General features: G+C 41.8%; 1 protein-coding gene across 1 annotated transcript in view; it reads right to left on the minus strand.

The window, feature by feature from the left end:
• KCNG2 (potassium voltage-gated channel modifier subfamily G member 2) overlaps positions 1 to 17066 on the minus strand; it is a 55080-nt gene extending 38014 nt beyond the window's left edge. The window contains exon 1 of the mRNA XM_021553396.2: positions 16953 to 17066. The gene's annotated coding sequence lies outside the window, so the exon portion shown is untranslated. The remainder of the gene's footprint in view (positions 1 to 16952) is intronic.
• Between the last annotated feature and the right edge of the window lie 1238 nt (positions 17067 to 18304).

Genomic DNA, 18304 nt, shown 5'->3' on the forward strand with positions numbered 1-18304 from the left:
CTGCACTTTTAATGCAAGTTAGCAAGTGCCAAGCAGCTTGTAAGAAGCTCTCAGAATCAGGATCCCAGTCTGCTATATCACCTAGGCAAACCATTACCAAGTACACGCATAACTGGTACTAAGCCCATGCTTAAATATATATAAATACTCCCCTAGAAAATATTGTATTTTCCCCCATACATATGTATATCTATGCAGATATCCATATATTCCCCTCAACAGGCAGGGAAATGACAGACATGAGATCTGGAACATGAAATGCATGTGGTACGGCTCCAGCCCTCAGGAGCACAAGGCCAGGAAGCACAAGGAAGGCCAAATCAACTCCCATTGGCTTCCAGTGGAAATGAGCAGCTTGAATCTGGTGCCTGCATTGCCACCCGGTGCAATTTGAGACACCTTGGAATATCTGACGATAGCAGATGTGGCACAACAGCCACATCTGCCAGCTGGGTGCCAAGAATGATGCGCTAGTACATCTGAGAGAGTCATCTTGGGGTAACCAGAACTACCCTAGGTAAACAGGTCCTTTGAGAATCTTTGCACACAGAGCCTTTGGGGGTTGATTTATAATTTCTTGGCAGCAACAAAAGATCCTCCATATTCATAACTTTTTAAAGTATGGCACTCTTACATTAAAAGTCAGTGCTGCAGACCAACTGATCTCTCCATGCAGATGAGATACTCACTGAAATGGTAGAAGCGCTATTAAAAAAAATTAGTGGATTTCTACCATGCTTTGGTGCATGTAAACCTGAAAATTACAGTAATTAAACACTATTGTGGAAGAAGTTTCCATAAGATTCACATTAGGCAGCTATATTTATTATTAAATGTTTCTTGTTTTACCCAAGCTGAACAAATTCAGTGATTTGCATTACAGAGCATAACTCCTTAATTTTTAAGTTAAATGTGATCACTGCAGATACTGGTTTTACACATACTCAGCCTGTGCATGTGAATTTCCAGTGTCCGTAGCTTGACTAGGTGTCTGCTTATATAAAGGTATTGTGATGGGGACCAGCTGGAAATAAGTTTGTGCATAGTTATAATGTGTGTACAAATATATAATATACATAGCATGTACAGGTTGAAAAACAGTGTATATTATTCCTTATTTTTGGAGATATTTTGGAGATACTTTGGAGATTCCTTATTTTTGGAAATACTTTGATATCTCCAATGTCATTATGGAAAACCTGGTGATCCTCTCCCTTCCAAAGCACACACACTCTTCCAATACACACACCCAAGAGCCAAATGGAAAAAGAGAAGCCAGTGAAAGGGTTGATGTCAATTGGTGCTACCTCTTCTGCTGCTGGATAAATGCTGTTTTCTAAAAATAGCAAAAAGCCTTCCTGATCCTGGACTGGCAAAGTAGAAGGATTTTAAACTAAAATGCATCCTCTGTGAACCACAGTTAAAAAGTCCCAGTTTCCTCCAAACTCTAGAAATTCTACTACTCACTGTATTTATACAAAACCAAAGCCCAGCTATGAAAAATAAATTAAACCTAACCACATAAATATCCTTTTCATGTGTTAGAATCTCGTGCTTTCTCCTCCCTCTGTCTTATGCACAGTCTGCATTCCCACTGACTTGACAAGACTAGGAATTTGTTACAATGACAGAAAAAGCAAGGCCACTTAATTTGCCAGTCTGTGAGAGTAAAGCAAGCTACTTTTCATAATGTATGTACAGACATCACTGGCAGCTTTGTTGGAATGCCTGGATACTGTGTGTTTGTCAGACTGTCATAAAGATTTATAAATACACAGCTACAAACTGCAGATGAAGTCTTGCAGTACGGACAGGCTACACACACCTAAATGAAGGTGTTTTAATTCTCGATACAGAAAGATGCAGAATGTCTTTTTGCATGTAAACCTGTTAAGGTTTTCAGACTATGGTGATTTCGCACAGAGAAAATCAATGCTCCCTCAAGTTCAGCAAGACCTGCTGGATTCTGTGTGGTTCCACCAAGTGAGAGGAAGAAGAGGAAGCAATATAGAGACCACTACAAAGGAGCCTTCTTGAGCACTGAGTCTCAGATTATAGGGACAAGATGGGGACAAGGTGAGAAAATAGACAACATGTTGCCTCATTTCACACTCCTTAACATCTTAATTTCCGATCCAGTAAGACAGGAGCAATGAAGAGTGCAGAACCCCAGTCAAGCTATCCCAGACAGACAGTGGGAAGGAATTTTATACAAGTTACAAACATATTAGTTACAGACATATTCATTCCAAATTCTCCTGAAACTGTCATAGCTGTTGATGAGCACCTCCCTTATGGACATCTGCTCTTACATCCATGTCACCTTTTAATGAGTGATTCCCTCAATCAAATCTTGAGCTCAATTTTTTTTCTAAAGCATGAATAAAACACCTTGATCCATTAGCCTGGTTTCTGCTGCTTTCCTAGTACTGAAAAGGTGAAGGAGTCACTTGCAGTATCTTTTCTTACTTCCTGGCAGATCTAATAATCTTTCTTACTAATCTGGCAGATCTCTTCTCCTTTTGAACAGTTTCTTTACTCCCTCTCCAAGCTATTCTTTGCTAGAGCAACATACTTTTCCTCTTATTAAGGATCTTTTCACCTCAAATTATTGTCTTGCAGTATCAACCCACCGTCCATCAGTTTCAGCTCCTCATTATCAGGTCCATTTTTCCTTCTGCAGACACCTGCATAATTACATTATGTGAAATAGCTTATATAAATCAGCAATCATTGTCATATTTTCTAGAGAACTGACCTGCAATTGTTATCTACTGCAAAACTTCATCCCAATTTTAGCTATCTAATCTAAGGCATAAAGTCAAAAGTTAACTGACTTTGGGTTACTGAAGCTGCATTTTGGAAACAATAACTTGCAATTTATTTACCTAGCTCCTACTTTCAAAGCTTTTGTGATCTCATCCCCACAGGCCTTGAAATTGATTTTTGAAACAATACTTTAATTACCTTCCTACCTGGCAAGCTTTCTTTGGTGCTTGGTTCAGAAGCTGAGATTGACCCTGACTTTTCACATCTGGGTCTGTGCACTGGTGTTATCTGCTTTCCATTGTCACTCACTGCTGAGTATGCCAGACCAACAGGGCTGGTAACTATTAGAACACAGGGCGACAGATAAAGCTTTCCTGATGCTTTCAATGAACAGTGACTAACAGCTCTTTAAATTAGCAAAACCGAGGCAAAAATAAATTATATTTAAGGTTACATTTTCACCACATCCTTATTTGTAGGTTCAAAATATGTCCACATAACGGTATCAGTGAATTAGCTGTGCAGCTATTCAAATACCTTTTCAAATGCATCTGTACATGGTCAAATGTAGATTTTTCATACCTGAATGACTGTAAACAAACAAACCAGAAACCAAATGAAGACTTGGCTATTTAATCTATAGGATATTGCATATTAAGAAACACATTCTAAGTTGCAACAGTGTAAATTATTGCTATCCTTTTATACATTTTCAGTTCCTTTATGAAAAGAATCACATTTGATCCATTGAAAATAAATCTGGTCAGAGGCTGTTACAGAATGCAGAATGTGCTTCCACAAACAGAACAAGCAAACTTGTGTAATTGGTACATTCATAATTTATTTCAGAGTCACTCTGGTGGCATATATTTATTCTTCTTAAGACCTTTTCCAATTAGTTGTTTTATGTTCCAATAAATGCTATCGTAAATCTCTCATTTATTTCTGTTTAATTCTGAATATTTCACCACTTGAAACTTCCAATTACTATCTGCAATAGTTACATTTAACCTTCCATATGCCTCTCTTTCTCATATTACCTTCTAGGACAAGGACTGGTATCAAACTTCCTTTCTTTTGATTAGGCTTCTTTCCTACTGCTAGGTAGCACGTGTACCCCTTAGGCTTTCAGTTTACTAAATTAAGTGTCAGCACTTTTATTGATCCCTCAACTTCTTTTCTCTCCACAGATTTATCCCATTTTATTATCCTTGGCCGTTCTAAAACCTTTCAAAATTTGGTCTGCTGAAATTCAATACTAATGCAGAAGGACATAAGGTTCACCCTGACAAGATATAACTACAAGTTTTGAGCACACCTCTCTAGTTAGCCTTGCCCAGTCTTCATCTGTCATTCAGTGCCTAGAAGTGGAACTTGGGCACACTATACAAACCCTAAAACCAGAAGTGCATGCTTTCCCTAGAAAAATATATACTTTTTCCATTTTCTGATCAGTTCTTCTCCTCATCACTGTTTCAACTACTCTTAGTGAAATTACATTACCCGATTGCTTTGTCTAAGGTAAATGGATATATATTATTTCAGCATCTCTTTGTTTTCTTTCTTCCTTCTAGAGGGTGAGGGCAGTAAGTTTTATAATAGACTAGCAACATGCTGCAAAGTCAAAATTCAAAGAAATATTCTGCATGCCTCCTGCTCTAATTTTTGCTTTGAAAATTGGTACTTCTTATGTTGACTTGAAAAATAACTGTGTGTGGCCATAAAAGTGCACAGGAAAACAAAATTTGTCATTTACACTGAGCTATTTTTGTCATACCTGGCCTTCTGGGTCTATTCCAACTATATCACTCTAGTTAAGTCAGTTATTTACTATCAGTTGCTTGCCAGCTCCTGGCACTGCTCCATGACTTCTTCTAGGTGACTCACAGAGCACAAGATTGACCTTAAGGTATCTTCAAATGACAATAAAATCTGCAACTTGCCAGAACAAACACAAATTCTCTTTCCCTAAGCCCCAGTTTCATCCTACCTGTGCTTCCCATTCCAGAACATTCAGAGTAGCAAGAAGGAGGTTATTTGAATCATCAGCCTGCAGGTGTTTGCAAGATGCATCTGTGATTAAGCAGAGATTTTCCTTTGACTTTGTCCAGCTAAAGAGCAGATGAAAGTAAAGAGACCTTTTTTTTTTTTTTTTCCCTCCATGATTCTATCTTTTGCATTTCCTTACTTCTGAAATGCTTTCCAAATGTTTTGTCAGGGTTTGGCCTAAAATCTTGATATGCTGCCTCCTAAAATTCTCCTCAAACATATGTTATTTGCCTTGAAATTGATAGTGTCCTTCCACTTCAGAAAAAATCTTCAGTTAGAGGCACCAGGAGATTCTCTATTTCCAGACAAAATCCATTCAGTTATCAAGGAAAGAATTAGGTCTTCTACAAAATGCAGTCAGGGCATCCAGAGAGGAAGCTGATCTGCTAAATAAGGAGCTGCCGTTCTCCACAGTGCCTTTTCAGAACTGAACTGCCATATGCTGCTGCCTATCCCTCCCTCACCCACATCCCCCCGAAGGAAACCAGCTCTGTGTACTTCAGTCCACTGGCTCAGCTTTCCCCAAAAATGGTGTGCACTTTACTTTGTTGCAGGCTAATGTCTTCTCACCCCACCTGAAGCCACCGAAACAGATTTTTGGTGCCTTAGGCACCCTTCAAAGGAGCAGGCGCCTCTTTTCCATGCACATACACCAAGCGATGCAGTAGGGACACACGCTCCTTTGAGGGTTTGTGGCAGGCCGAGTCACAGACACAAAGTGACACATGACACACTCTTTGTTTCTGGTTTCTTGTGAGGAGTATGCTGGGTTGAGGAGGTGGAGGGAAGTCAGTGTGGTTCTGGTTCCCATGCACTGCATCAAGGGAGCAGGGGGATCGGCAATGGGAGAAGAAGTCTGCTAGGCGAGGCCTAAATCTATCCCTATAACTCGCTAAAAAGAACAAAAGCTTCAGTATGTGTCATTGAGGCTGAGCAGTACCTTCTGTAGAAAGAGAGACTCCTTGAAGAGGTCTGTGACACCAGTGCCCATCAGGAGTCAGGACTGGCTAGTGCAATAATGGATCTCTTACAGCCAAGCATGCACACAAACCACTTCCAGCCCTTCCTGGGCTCAAAAAGCTTTGAAATGAAACTCCAGGCTAGACCTCCCTGTTCCAGTCTCACCTAAGCCTTCCCTCCAGTCACATCCTGCATGCCAGCTCATAGCAGGCATTCCTAACCCCCTGGCTGCCTGCCTTTTCCTCTTCCCCAATGGGACTTTGTCATCACTTTCCACCCATTTTGCTCCTGCAAAGCTACCAAGGCCTTGCCTCTCACATTCATGCTTACTGCTCCACTCAAAAAAATAATAAAAACCAAAGGGTGGGAAATAAAACCTAATGAATGAGACTGCCTTTATATAATTAAAAAGCCTTAATCATAAATGTACTAATATACTTATTCCTGTGCTGTTGAGAATCCACTGGTATAGCAAAAATGTAACATTGGCAAATAAGCAACACAAAAATATGTCAAAATGTATCACTGGATCCCTGGAAACCCATATGTTTCCTGGCACTCCAATATTTACCAGTTGGTGCCAGTGAAATTTTGGAAAAGGCAGAGGGCCACTCTTTTCCTTATCACACTCATTCATTATCTTCCATCCTCACTATCACTGTACAAGACACAAGCTCTGTACCACCACCAATGTAGGGCACAATGTCATATTCCCTCCTGCCTTTTCCTTTCATGCAGTCCCTACATGGGGCTGAAGAATTAATTCAGAAACCTGAAGTCAGGTATTGTCAATCCTAGCTGGTAAGGACCCACACCTTAATTCAGAGACTGTCCCACCAATATGGAGCTGGTGACTGAAACTACTTCAGGTGACACCTGTTATCACTGTGACTGGGTAGGTGAATACACAAATGAATGGAGAAAAGCTCTTGCTTGTTATAACAGAGGAGAGAAAATAATGCAAACTGTACAGATAAACAGCCAGGACACTGTTGTTCTACTCTGACCTAGCACTATTTTAAGTCAGAGCACTAGTCTATGGTAATTCTACATTAACTCATTTTAAGTGAAAGTGGATCATTAGATTATGACTACCTGAATACACGTAATGGCCAGGTGAAATTCCAAGAATGGATGCCTCAAAGTTGAACCATGCTTACTAGCTTTCATAGGTAGAAATAGCTCAAAATCAGTAGTTAATAGAACACTTCACTGGAAGGTTCAAAAAACCTCACATTGCACATTCATGATGCATCCTGCTCTTGGGAGCAGTTTGCCCCTAAACCCCAATGCTGCATTTTAATTTACATTCTGAAAACGAAGGGTTTGATTTCTTTTATACCTTTCTTATGCTATTAAATTTAACTTTAGCTATGTCTCTTGCTTCAAGATTTTTCCCGGAAATCTCCAGTGATGAATATAATAACTTAAAAATTGTAGAGTAGGATCTTTTGGTGGTATAATTACTTCTCTTTAATAATGGTCCAGTTTTGAGAGTGCCAAGAGTGGTATAAAGGATGCCAAAGAAACAAAAATGTGGGGAAGGAACCATGTCACTAAACTTTGATAATCTGAATGTGCCTGAGAAATCTTTTTGACAAAGGAAGCAATAAGATCCCAGAGAAATGCTGACTCCAGAGGCTTCAGAAAAGAATCAGGCGGCTGCCACTATATATGGCAAATCCTCATCTGACTTTCTGGTTCTTCACACTGATGCATACATAGAGCAATGTGGGCCCCCCCCCCCCCCCCCACCAAAACACTTTTTTATAAGAAGCTCAATTAATCCAGTTCATTAAAAAGTATCAAAGTATGAGTTTTGGATCGCACACCAGTCTTTTCTCACTTAAACTAAAGATGAATCCCTTAATTTAAAGGATAAATAAATTCTGGATAACATTAAAAAAAAAAAAATCCAGCATTTAGAATTGTAGTAGGTTGTTGAACAAGGAGCTGTGTTTGATATGAAACAAAAAAGCATGCATATCCACATGTGCAGCATTTGAACAGGTATTATTTGTCACAGTCTCCCACAGATGCTATCTAGTTTACAGAGAAACGCAATGGTTATTGAACGCACTTATTAACATGATAAAGCACAAGAACCGTAAGCTAGTCATTACAATGAATGAGATTTGCTAAATAAAAGAGAATATATGAGATCTGACAAATAAAAGGCTTTTCTATGTTCTATAAGGACACACTCTTGAAACCCCTTATTTTTTTGAGCCCATCAGCTTCAGGACACCAAGGTGGTGTGTTTGTGTGAATTACTGATGAAGGGTCCCTCCCAGCTCATACTATTCCATTATCCAATGCCACTGGGATAGTGCAGAGAAGCAGCCAATCTTTGATTGCAATTGCTCAGGTAAAATTTTCACCTACAGAAAACACAGCATTACGGTGCCAAGTCAAAGATAGTACATGTTTTGATAGTATTTATGCTGATTCCCTTCCTGTAGCAGAAAAGCAGAGCTTGCCAAAGTGACTTCCAGATGGAAAGTGCATCCCTGATCATACATGTCTACAAACAGACCAAGCTGGGCAGTCCTGAGGCTGCTCTCACTTGACCCAAGTGCAGAACCATCATATTGGAGCCCACAGTAGAGGAAGAAAGCCAAGTGATGTGGCAGCAGCTCTCTGGCCACAGAGAGCAGGCACAGATTTTCCCAGGTGTTGTCCTGGGAAAGGCTGTGAAAAGATCAGAGAAATGAATGATAAACTATTCTTATCTTCACTTGCTGCACCTGTTGTTGTGAACATGTGGAATGTGTCATGGAGATTTGTTTACCAAAGGGTGGTTTCTTAATTGGCCAATGGTGGTGGTGCTTAGATTGAAGGACCAATTGGGTCCATCTGTATCATGACTGTCTGTAAGGGCAATGGGTTTCTTAGCAAGTATAATAAAAGTGATTGGTGAGCCTTCTAGAAGCATGGAGTCAATGCTAATTATTAACTGGCTGGGGGCCTGCAGCAACAAAGTGAGAATCACCTATTTTTATTGAAAAGTAGTTAGGCAAGAACACCAGCAGATTGCAGTGGAAACTGAGAAGCCATAGAACAAATTGCATCCATAGACTCAAGGATCCTTGTGGATTCCTTCCAACTCAAAATATTCTATGATTCTATGATCTAAGGGTGAAGTCTGTCAGAATTAGACATTGAATGTAAGCTCTTCTCACAATCTTTTATTTTAAAGCTAGGAAAGAAATAAAATCAAAGGTTTTACTCTTGCTTAGTCCAAGGGTGATATATTATTCATCCATAACTCTGAGGGTTTTAACTCTAGACCACTGTACAAGTAAAAATAAATACAAGTACAAACACCTAGGACTGAGGCATACTCTCATTTACACAAAGGTAGGACTAGACAGGCTCCTTTGATTTACCTCAGCCAAGAAGAACACTTCCCTGCCATGTTTCCAATTAAGAACCCTGAACAGCAGTCTGCAGAACAAATTCCAGTCCCTCTGCTGCCAGAGGAAACCTTCATGGTATGAAGCCTCATACAACCACCAGGAGAGGCTGAGCTCAAAATCAGGCTTTTAGGGAAACAGTAAATGCAATACTAAACTGAGAAATATTTTAGTGACATTTACATTGAAGAATATACACGTGAAAGAGGATATTCACAATCTACAATCACAAAATGCTGGGAACTCTCTAAAGCCTGGAGAGAATGCTGCTTCTGCTTCCAGTGGATAAATAAAAGTTTGTGTATGCTGTGCATTTCCCAGCCTTATGGGACTCAACCTTTTGTTTCTAAATCAGCAGATATGAAATGGAGCCTTCTACCTCCTTCTAAACTACTTAAACTTGTCATGAAAAGACTTTTCAAAATTTCTCTTTTCTCTCTCTTTCACATGTAACCTTGATCAACTTCCTTAATCCATATATATATTTGCAAAGGTTTTTGCAGGCTTTAGAGTCATACTCAGAAAAGTCCTTCCTGAAACACCTTTGATGACTTTACAGTATATAATAACATTAAAAATTACTCCTCAAAATTTGAATAAATGACCTTGAAAAACACAACAGACAAGAACATGGCAATAAAATTATTCTAGGTACAGAACTTTACCTTATCTGAACTAGAACTGGTGTGACTAGAGTTGTTCCTGCCTTCTTGTAGGCTGAATAGAGGAGACTTCCTTAAGGAACTGATATGACTTTCCCTTAAACAATGAACACAAGTTCTGAATGCAAGCCAGAAAAAAGCCTAAAACTTAGCTGGGAACATAGACTGAATATATTATTGAGTACCGCCACAGAAACCGTCTGATTAAACCTAACAGGGTCATGATTTTACTGTGTGCTCCTCTACAGGGAAAGCCATCATATAAGTGATACCATTCAAAGTTAGCATACTCATGCACATTAACAGAAACCCCAGACACACCTCTTGTGGCTTCATGGATTGCTTAAGTCTGGCAGGTAAGTTCAGAAATATGTCAATATGCATTATTGCAATCAACAGGCATTAGTGTACATCAGCATCCATTACTGTAATCAAATTTAACAGCTCAACTGAACAACAAGGTCTGGTAGTCTCAAAAGATGACAAAAGGTCCAGTAATGGTAATAGAGTGGTACTAGACTGTCCATGGAGGCATACAGCAGGTCTCTGCCATCAAAGTATAACTGCAAGAATCAGTCTTGATGGCCTAAAACAATCTTCATTAACTAGAAGCACATTATAGTGATCTCCAAAAGCAACCATTTCTAATGTCAGAATTAGAAATTAAAATTTATGAGATGTGTTCCATGTTCTGGGAAATATCTGCTTTTTTAAGTATTTCTTCCTTAATTTTGGAACATTATCAAAGGCAGTTTGTGAGGGAAGAGAATTAATTTGTGAGAACCAAGTAAAAGTCTCATCCTGACAGATCAGAATAAAGTAGAATTCTAAACCATACAGACTTTAGTCTTGGGATAAGGTTTGAAAAGCTCTAAAGAAGCTTGAGTTTCACTCAGAGTTTTGTTGAATTAATTTATATTGTAATTACAGAGTCTCCATATGAGCTTCCTGGCTTTACCAGCTGAAAAAAAAATTGCACTGATAATCTGAAGGAAAACAACCATTTTTCCTCACATCCATTACAATCTGTTCAGCATGGAGTACCTAGGATTCTCACACTTCACTCTGAGAAGTTCAAAAACCCCTCATCTTCCCTCAAGCTCAGTCTATCCTTCATCCTATTATTTAGAACATTCAATGATTCACAGTGTTGACAATGCACTTTCTCTACCAATTGCTTCCACCTCATTTCCAAAGCAGGATGTTCTTATTCTTAGAAACGTATGAACTCCCCCTCCTAAAAAAAACCCTGCAAAATCCGAAACCAAACAAAACTCTAGACACTTTTTTCTATACATTGCAAAAATCAGTCCATCATTATGATAACCATCTTCAGTCAGTGGGACAGGTTCCTGGCTGACACTGCCTTACACCACAACATGACCTAGACCCACTAATGGGAATCAGATATTGGTCCCTTCATTAATCTATATCACTTGGTTAAACCAGCACATTCCCATTCTTGTTGACTCTGAATGTGATGTTCTTATTGCTCATGTAGTTCAGTGTTGCCTCAGCTGTAAACAAATACAGAGTTTGTCAGGTCAGTAACGCCAAAGCCATCTGCACCAGGAATGTTACACAACTCAGAAACCAGGGCTCACAATCCATGTACTACCATAGCAAGGGAGAGACCAAAGGGGAAGAGAAGGCAACAGGGAGAAACTAAAAGGATGCAAATATTTACACCCTCGAAGACAGTAAGCAGATCTGCACTAAGAGATACGCATTTTCAGACAAATGGGTATCCAAGCAGTATTTTCTTTGACTCTAAACTGGTTTGATATGACAAACATTTAAAAACAGTAGGTGTAGGTCCAGTTCTAACTCGAGAAATTAAAAAGTGAGTAGAAACAAGTTTTAATTTCAGGATTCAGTTCTGTTCAACATACTGGACAGATAAAATCCCAAAGTTTCAGAAATGTGCTAGACTTGAAGAAATTAGGTTTTGTTTTCAGGGGTACCAGGCTAGGCACAAAAAAATTATTCTCACAGCTGTGTCAAATCCCTGGAAGATGGTTTATCCTAAATATGGTTTCCTTCTCCTCCTTTTTCCCTAATCTGTCCTGTTTCTCCTTAAACATTTTAAAATCATAGATGTCTTGTAACTCAGTGGGGCAAATGTGCACAAAATGATGATGTGAGGAATCCGGTTCACAGCCAACACATAACTGCTATACAGTACATCTAGGAAACCAGTTACATTGTCAAACCATCCCAAGAATGTTTCTGACTAGAAACATTAGAAGAAACCCCAACAAACATTGCAAGATGGAAAGAGATATATAACAAACAAATAAACATGATTATAAATCCTCTCTGATGTTCCCAGAGGACCATGCTCAAATCTCAGGTGTACTAAACAAAGCCAGCATAGCAATGCGTTAGTGTTAACAGTCAGACTTCATGATCTTAAAGACTTTTTGCAGCCTAAATGATTCTATGATCCTGCTGTGTGTCGTCACCGTTTTCCCCCTAAGGAACAATGTAATTCAGGCAGAGAAGGGTATCACCAGCATGGCTCCAGCTGCTCCCATTCCCAAGTGGGCATCCTTGCACTATTCTGCACACAAAGATGGATCTTACCCATTACTCCCTGCCCAGCTGATATCAGTCTATTTATTTTGTTTGCAGAACCATTTATAGATGGCTGAGACAAACAGCTCTAACTCAATTGCGAAAAATCCCCCACAACATTAATATTTACAAAGTGCTTCTTGCGGGTACCATCTCAGTCTAAATATTATTTGTATCTTCAAGAAACACAAAGCTCTGAATAAGATGAGAAAAATCTCCATAAACACCAACATGGGTAATTCTTCTTCTTGAAACAACACTGAAAGGATACATTTTTAATGCTTTACTTTTGCTTCATCTTGGTTGCTTTAATATTCCTAGAATCTTGAGTACATTTTTTCTTTTAAATGCTCATATCCTTTCATTTGTCAAACATTGATTTATCTCCTGCAACTTGTGCAGAACTTTAATTTAACACACTTCAGCTGGATCTCTTGTTTTCAACAAGCATCACAGATTCTACTGAGAGCTCAGAAAGACACTGGCTGACCAAGCACACAGCATGGAGAACCATTGTTTCTGCAGATACCCTGCAAACATAGTGGCTTTACATTTATTTTGACCAACAGCTGGTATCACAGTTTACAGTCTTAATTATTCTTATTTTTAAAGTAGTTATTTAGAACCCTGGAAGAGAAGAAGAAAGAAATCATTTGGGACCTTTTCTACTCAGAAATAAGCCACTATAGTGGCTTAATTAAATTACAATAATTGAAATTCCTCCTTTAGCTTTTTGTCACTTGGAAAAAGTACCACAAACCTCTGATTTGCTTTAAATATTTAGATTTTATCATAAATTAGTGGTGGAATGGCAAATTTGTTGGTAGAACCTGAACAATTACCAGAGATGCCAGTTCATGTTAAGAAACTGGGAGGCTGCATACTTCTTAATTCCAGAGCAAAAAAATAAAGATATTTTAGATACTTAATATGAAGAAAAATGCTCTAGAAATTGCTGTTTATGCACCTAAGGTTAGTGAAAGCACTGGAAGTTTGAAGAAGTAAAGCACTCATCCTATAGCACATCAGCATTCAGTAAACTATCACAAATTATTTTTGAATTGTCAAGGGCAGAAGGAGAATATTAAGAAAGCAAGAGTGACTGTAGCCCCTCTTTCATCTTAAATAACATAGGGAGTGTCCATCCTCTCTGCTGGGAAGTCAGGGATAGTCCAAGGGTCTTTCATCAGGCACTATGACCAACACCTTCACATTGTTTTTTTCACTCAGCTCACACTTTAACCACAGTCCACATAATTTGCCTTTGTATCTTAGTCCAGTGAAGGACAACTAAGTGAGAAGCAAGGAAGACGTCTCTCGCAGGTAAAACACTACACAAGAGCAACAGAAGCAACAGACTCTGACTTTCTATGGGCTAAACTGCCTCTTGAAATGGAACACACGTGTGGTGCAGAGGCAGCATACATCAGAGAAGAAGCACCAAGTAACTTAAAGTTGTCAGGTTTAATTAATTGGTTCTTAAAAATGCCCGATGCAAACAAAGCATTGTTTGCTGATTATAGCACCTCTTATAAGCTGATGAAGACATTCATCTGAGTAGGGAAACACGTGAGTCAGGTAACTCAAAACTAATGTCTTAACTGAATTATTCCACACAATTCAAGGCACTGAATATTTAAAGAGGTACTGCATCAGACCTGGTAAGTTTCTTCATGTTTTTAGTAGAGCTAAGAACATTTGAAAAGAAATAATCTCAATCCTTATCACCTACATTTATCTGAAAATTTTTGAAACGTCTACTGAAACCCATTTGTATCACTCTGGTCCTTGATTGCCTATGTCATTTTTAAAATAGGAGAAAGGATCCTCAGTCATTCAGACATTTAAAAAATTTAGCGTTTCCACTATCTCCAGTTTCCTGTTTCTTCTCTTAATACTATTTAAATTGAACATTTATTTTTATCATTCATTCAGTTTTGAAATGTTGCCTCTTTTTCTTTCTTGCAAACAATCTGAGGACACAGGGATCAAATCTATCTCAGTCTTTCCCCTAATTGCTCAAAATGAGCAATCAAATAGCTGTGTGCATGCAAGTTCCCAAGCTAAAAGCTATGCCTAAGCATTCAGAAGACAATACTCTGGAATAATTCCCCCCCTGGGTACTTACCCCCTACCAAGAGTACCAATGCACAATATTAGCATAGCTACAGCATCATTAGTTCCCACCAGCTTTTGTGGGTCTAACTTCTCCGATTAGTCTGGTCTCATGCTGGTGAAGTCCAAGGTTTTCCACAATGTCTAAAAATCCATCCAACACTGGCTTGATTACTGATCCTGTCGGACTGCAGACAGTGCTGGGTTCAGTGGAAGGCACAATCTGATTACCTGAGGGTAATTTCTTACAGTGTCCTGAAATCAGTCAGGCATTTAAAAGGATTTCTTCCAGAATCAAACACAATGATAAAAGAAAGGGAAATATGAATATGACCATCACAGTCCTGCCTAAGTTCAGCAAAAAAATGCAATTCTAGTAAAACTCTTCTCTCATCTGTTTTATCAACATGGAGCTACTAAGGGGAAATTAAAGAAATAAACTCAGGTGTTTTAGGTCTTTAAAACCAAAGCCAGATAAACAAAGCTGGGCTAGATTAATGGGGACCCTTTCAATAGATCCAGGAACCAAGAGTTAGTCATACAAAGGGCTGTGTCACATTTAAAAACTGAGCTGAAAGTTTTCTTTCTATGCTGTTTTAAAGCCACTCTGTACTTAAACCCGAAGTGATGGCAAATATTTATTGACAGTTAATGCAGTGCTCCTGTGATGTATTATTAGGCACGAGCCCAAAGGCACAAGGCCAAGTGCTGTTAATCTCTTGGTGAGTGCTAAAGTGTCTCAGATATGCACTATCTGAAAATATCTGGTGATATTGCTAATGTTTTTTAGAAGGCAGGAGTCTTGAGTTTTCACAGAAACTGATACACTGATTAACCCACCAAAATAAAAGTATAATGGAAAAAGCCTTGCAACAGTTCACCCAGTTTCTAACCCGTTTCCCCACATCAGGACTGATGTACCAAAAAGTACTACCCTCCTTTGCCTTACCTCATGATTTACTTCAGCAGTGTCAAATCAGATCTTTCTTGCTTGACTAAAAACCTTTCCACAACAAGTGAAAACATCTATCAGCTTTTACCCAAGGGAAATGAATTGCTGAATATTCAATCATAGCTTTCCTTCCATATGCTCTGCTTGTTTGTTTTAGAGAAGCCTTAAGAAGGGCGAATAAAAGGTTTTCAATCCTCTGAGCAAAGCTGACTTCTTTCTCTGAAGGTCACCCTCGAGTCATTTCAGAACTGTGGAAATAGCCAGGGGAAGGATAAGCAGAGTCAAAAGACAGCTTCTCTTCTCAAGTAACTTTGGTGCTTCAGGCTGAACTAAAAAAATGCCCTCAGGTGGAGGTTTGTCACTTTTTACGGACCTATCCAATTTTACCCTGGGGAGAAAGATGCAGTAAGAAGTTCTTCTTGCAAAAGTATCTGCTGCACAAGTGCTTCAAAGAAAGGAGAGATTGCCTTCTCAAAACTACTCCCCTGGAAGTGATCAGGCTTGTCAAGGGTCTTATGGTTGGTTCTTTCTTTTGGGACAAACCTTAACCACTGTTTTCAGAGTCAGTGCCAAAGCCGGAATGTTCAAACCATACAGTGTAGATCTGAATCAAGACAGCCCCTTCATATTCCTTCAGAATTTATGGTCTGATCATACTAATAATATGCACTCAAATTTATAGTAATGCATTTAGCAAACATTAACTATGACTGCCTTGCCTATTCAGAGCAAATTTTGCCTAGGATCCAAACTGAAATTCATAATCACGTTAGCTATGCATACTATTCAGGAGATGTTGCAGCCTAAGGACTTAATTTTGTGTAAACCTTGAGAAAGACCCAGGAAACCAGCGGGAGCTCTGCCTAAACAAAAACTACGGGATCTGGGGCCCCTGTGCAGCTCCATGCACGGGCACACCACCGTCATTCCAGTGACAGCTCCGCACACCCCGTTTCCCTAAGGAAAGGGAATCGCCACCCAAAATCCCCAAGCAGGCAAGCGAACAAAGCAGCGCTCCCGGGAGGTCCGGGCAGGGCTGCGCCCCGGTACAGCTCCCGGCGCCGCCGCCCCACCGCCGGCCCCGTTACCTTCGGCCGCGGCGCCGGGCAGGGCCGTGCTCGCTGCGCTCCGCAGGGCAGGGCCGGGCAGGGCAGGGCAGGGCCGGGCAGGGCAGGGCAGGGCCGGGCAGGGCAGGGCAGAGCCGGGCCGGGCAGAGCCGGGCCGGGCAGGGCCGGGCCCGCCGCGGGCAGCGCCCAGCCCGGGGCAGGCGGCAGGGACAGGGCGGGGCGGCCGCGCTTCGCCCCCGCTCTGGCGGCGCCCCCCACTCCGCGCACGGCCCGGGCACGGACGGGACCCGGCAACTTCGGCACGGAGCCGCCGGCCAGCGGCGGAGTTGCCGCTACCCAGCGCCATTCCCTCGCCCCTGGCCCGCCCGCCCGCAGCCCCGCTCACCTCAGGCGCTGCTTCCTCCCCGCCGGCCGTTCCCCGCTCCATCGCCTCGCCCCGCTCTGGCGCCCTGCTCGCTCTGGTTGGTGCGGCCCCGCTCGCCGCCGCCACAGCCCCAGCGGCAGCCCCGAGCGCCGCCTGCCGCCGGGGCACGGCCCCCCGCCCCCGGAGCGTCGCTGCCCCAGCCGCCCCACGAGCCTCGGAGGGCACCGTCCTGGCCGGGCAGCGGCGCTCATCTTTCATTCATGTCTTTAACCAGCATCCCCCTCCCCTTATCGAGGCAGCGCGGGCCCCGCTGCCCGGGCCGCTGGCGTGAGTTGCCCAAGCACTCAGCCCGAGCCCGACCGTGACGCGCTCGGAGGCGGCGAACGCGCTCTCTGGGCACCGGACCTGTGCTGGCTGCGCTGCGGTCCCGGCTGAGCTCCCCGCTCCGCTCCGAGCCCGCGGGTGGCTGCGTGCAGCCGGCAGGTGAGCGCTGTCAGCTAGCCCGCGGGGCGTGCCAGGCGCTTCCCAAGGCGGGGAGAGCCCTTTCCCCGAGTTTCTGCCCCAGCCCGGGGCAGCCGGAGCCCGTCGCGGGGGCGGGAGCGGTGCCGGCAGCCCGCGGAGCTCGGGGACGGTGCCCCGGCGGAGCGCGGCTTGGCTCGGACCTGGTCCCGGGAGCTGTCGGGGTTCGTGCGTGCCGGGGCTGCCAGGACCCCTCCGGGGGAAAAGTGGGGAGCGGCGTTCACAGACGGTCGGGCGGAGACGTCATTGCCCTGCTTGATGTGTCCTGTCTGCGGGCGGGCTCTTGCGGGAATGTTAAGCCTTTGGATGCCGGTGTGAGTCCTCAGGCTCTGCCCGCGCGTACGCCGCGTGTACACCGCCGCAGGATGCCGCTCCAGCGGGCAAACAAAAAGCATACCACACTCGTAACTTTTTTAGTTTTAGTAACGAGGATGCTCTACCCCGACTCCTCTCTATACCCCCCCTCAACCCCCATCGGTACCAAGTTACAACCTATTTGTAAGGATCGAAATGCATTTCCTGAGGTGTCTCTTTTATCTCCTGCCAGCTTTTTTCAAAATGCCTCTGTAGCTAGTACTTGAATGCAGATCTTTGTCAGTCTTAACCCATTTTATTTTATTTTATTTTATTTTATTTTATTTTATTTTATTTTATTTTATTTTATTTTATTTTAATCCTGGCATCCATTACTTTTGGTGTATTTTTTTTTTTTTTTAGTATTTCCTTCCCTTCCTCTTGGGGAAAATTCTGATTAGTTCTGCCATCTGTAATCCTTTTTGCCTCTTAATACTGAAGCAAAGATTATGCGTGTATTAATTAGTTTCTTTTCTCAGTTAGTGGATAAAGTGCAACAA

Source organism: Lonchura striata, chromosome 1, assembly GCF_046129695.1.
Source record: "Lonchura striata isolate bLonStr1 chromosome 1, bLonStr1.mat, whole genome shotgun sequence".
In the NCBI taxonomy this organism is placed as follows: domain Eukaryota; kingdom Metazoa; phylum Chordata; class Aves; order Passeriformes; family Estrildidae; genus Lonchura; species Lonchura striata.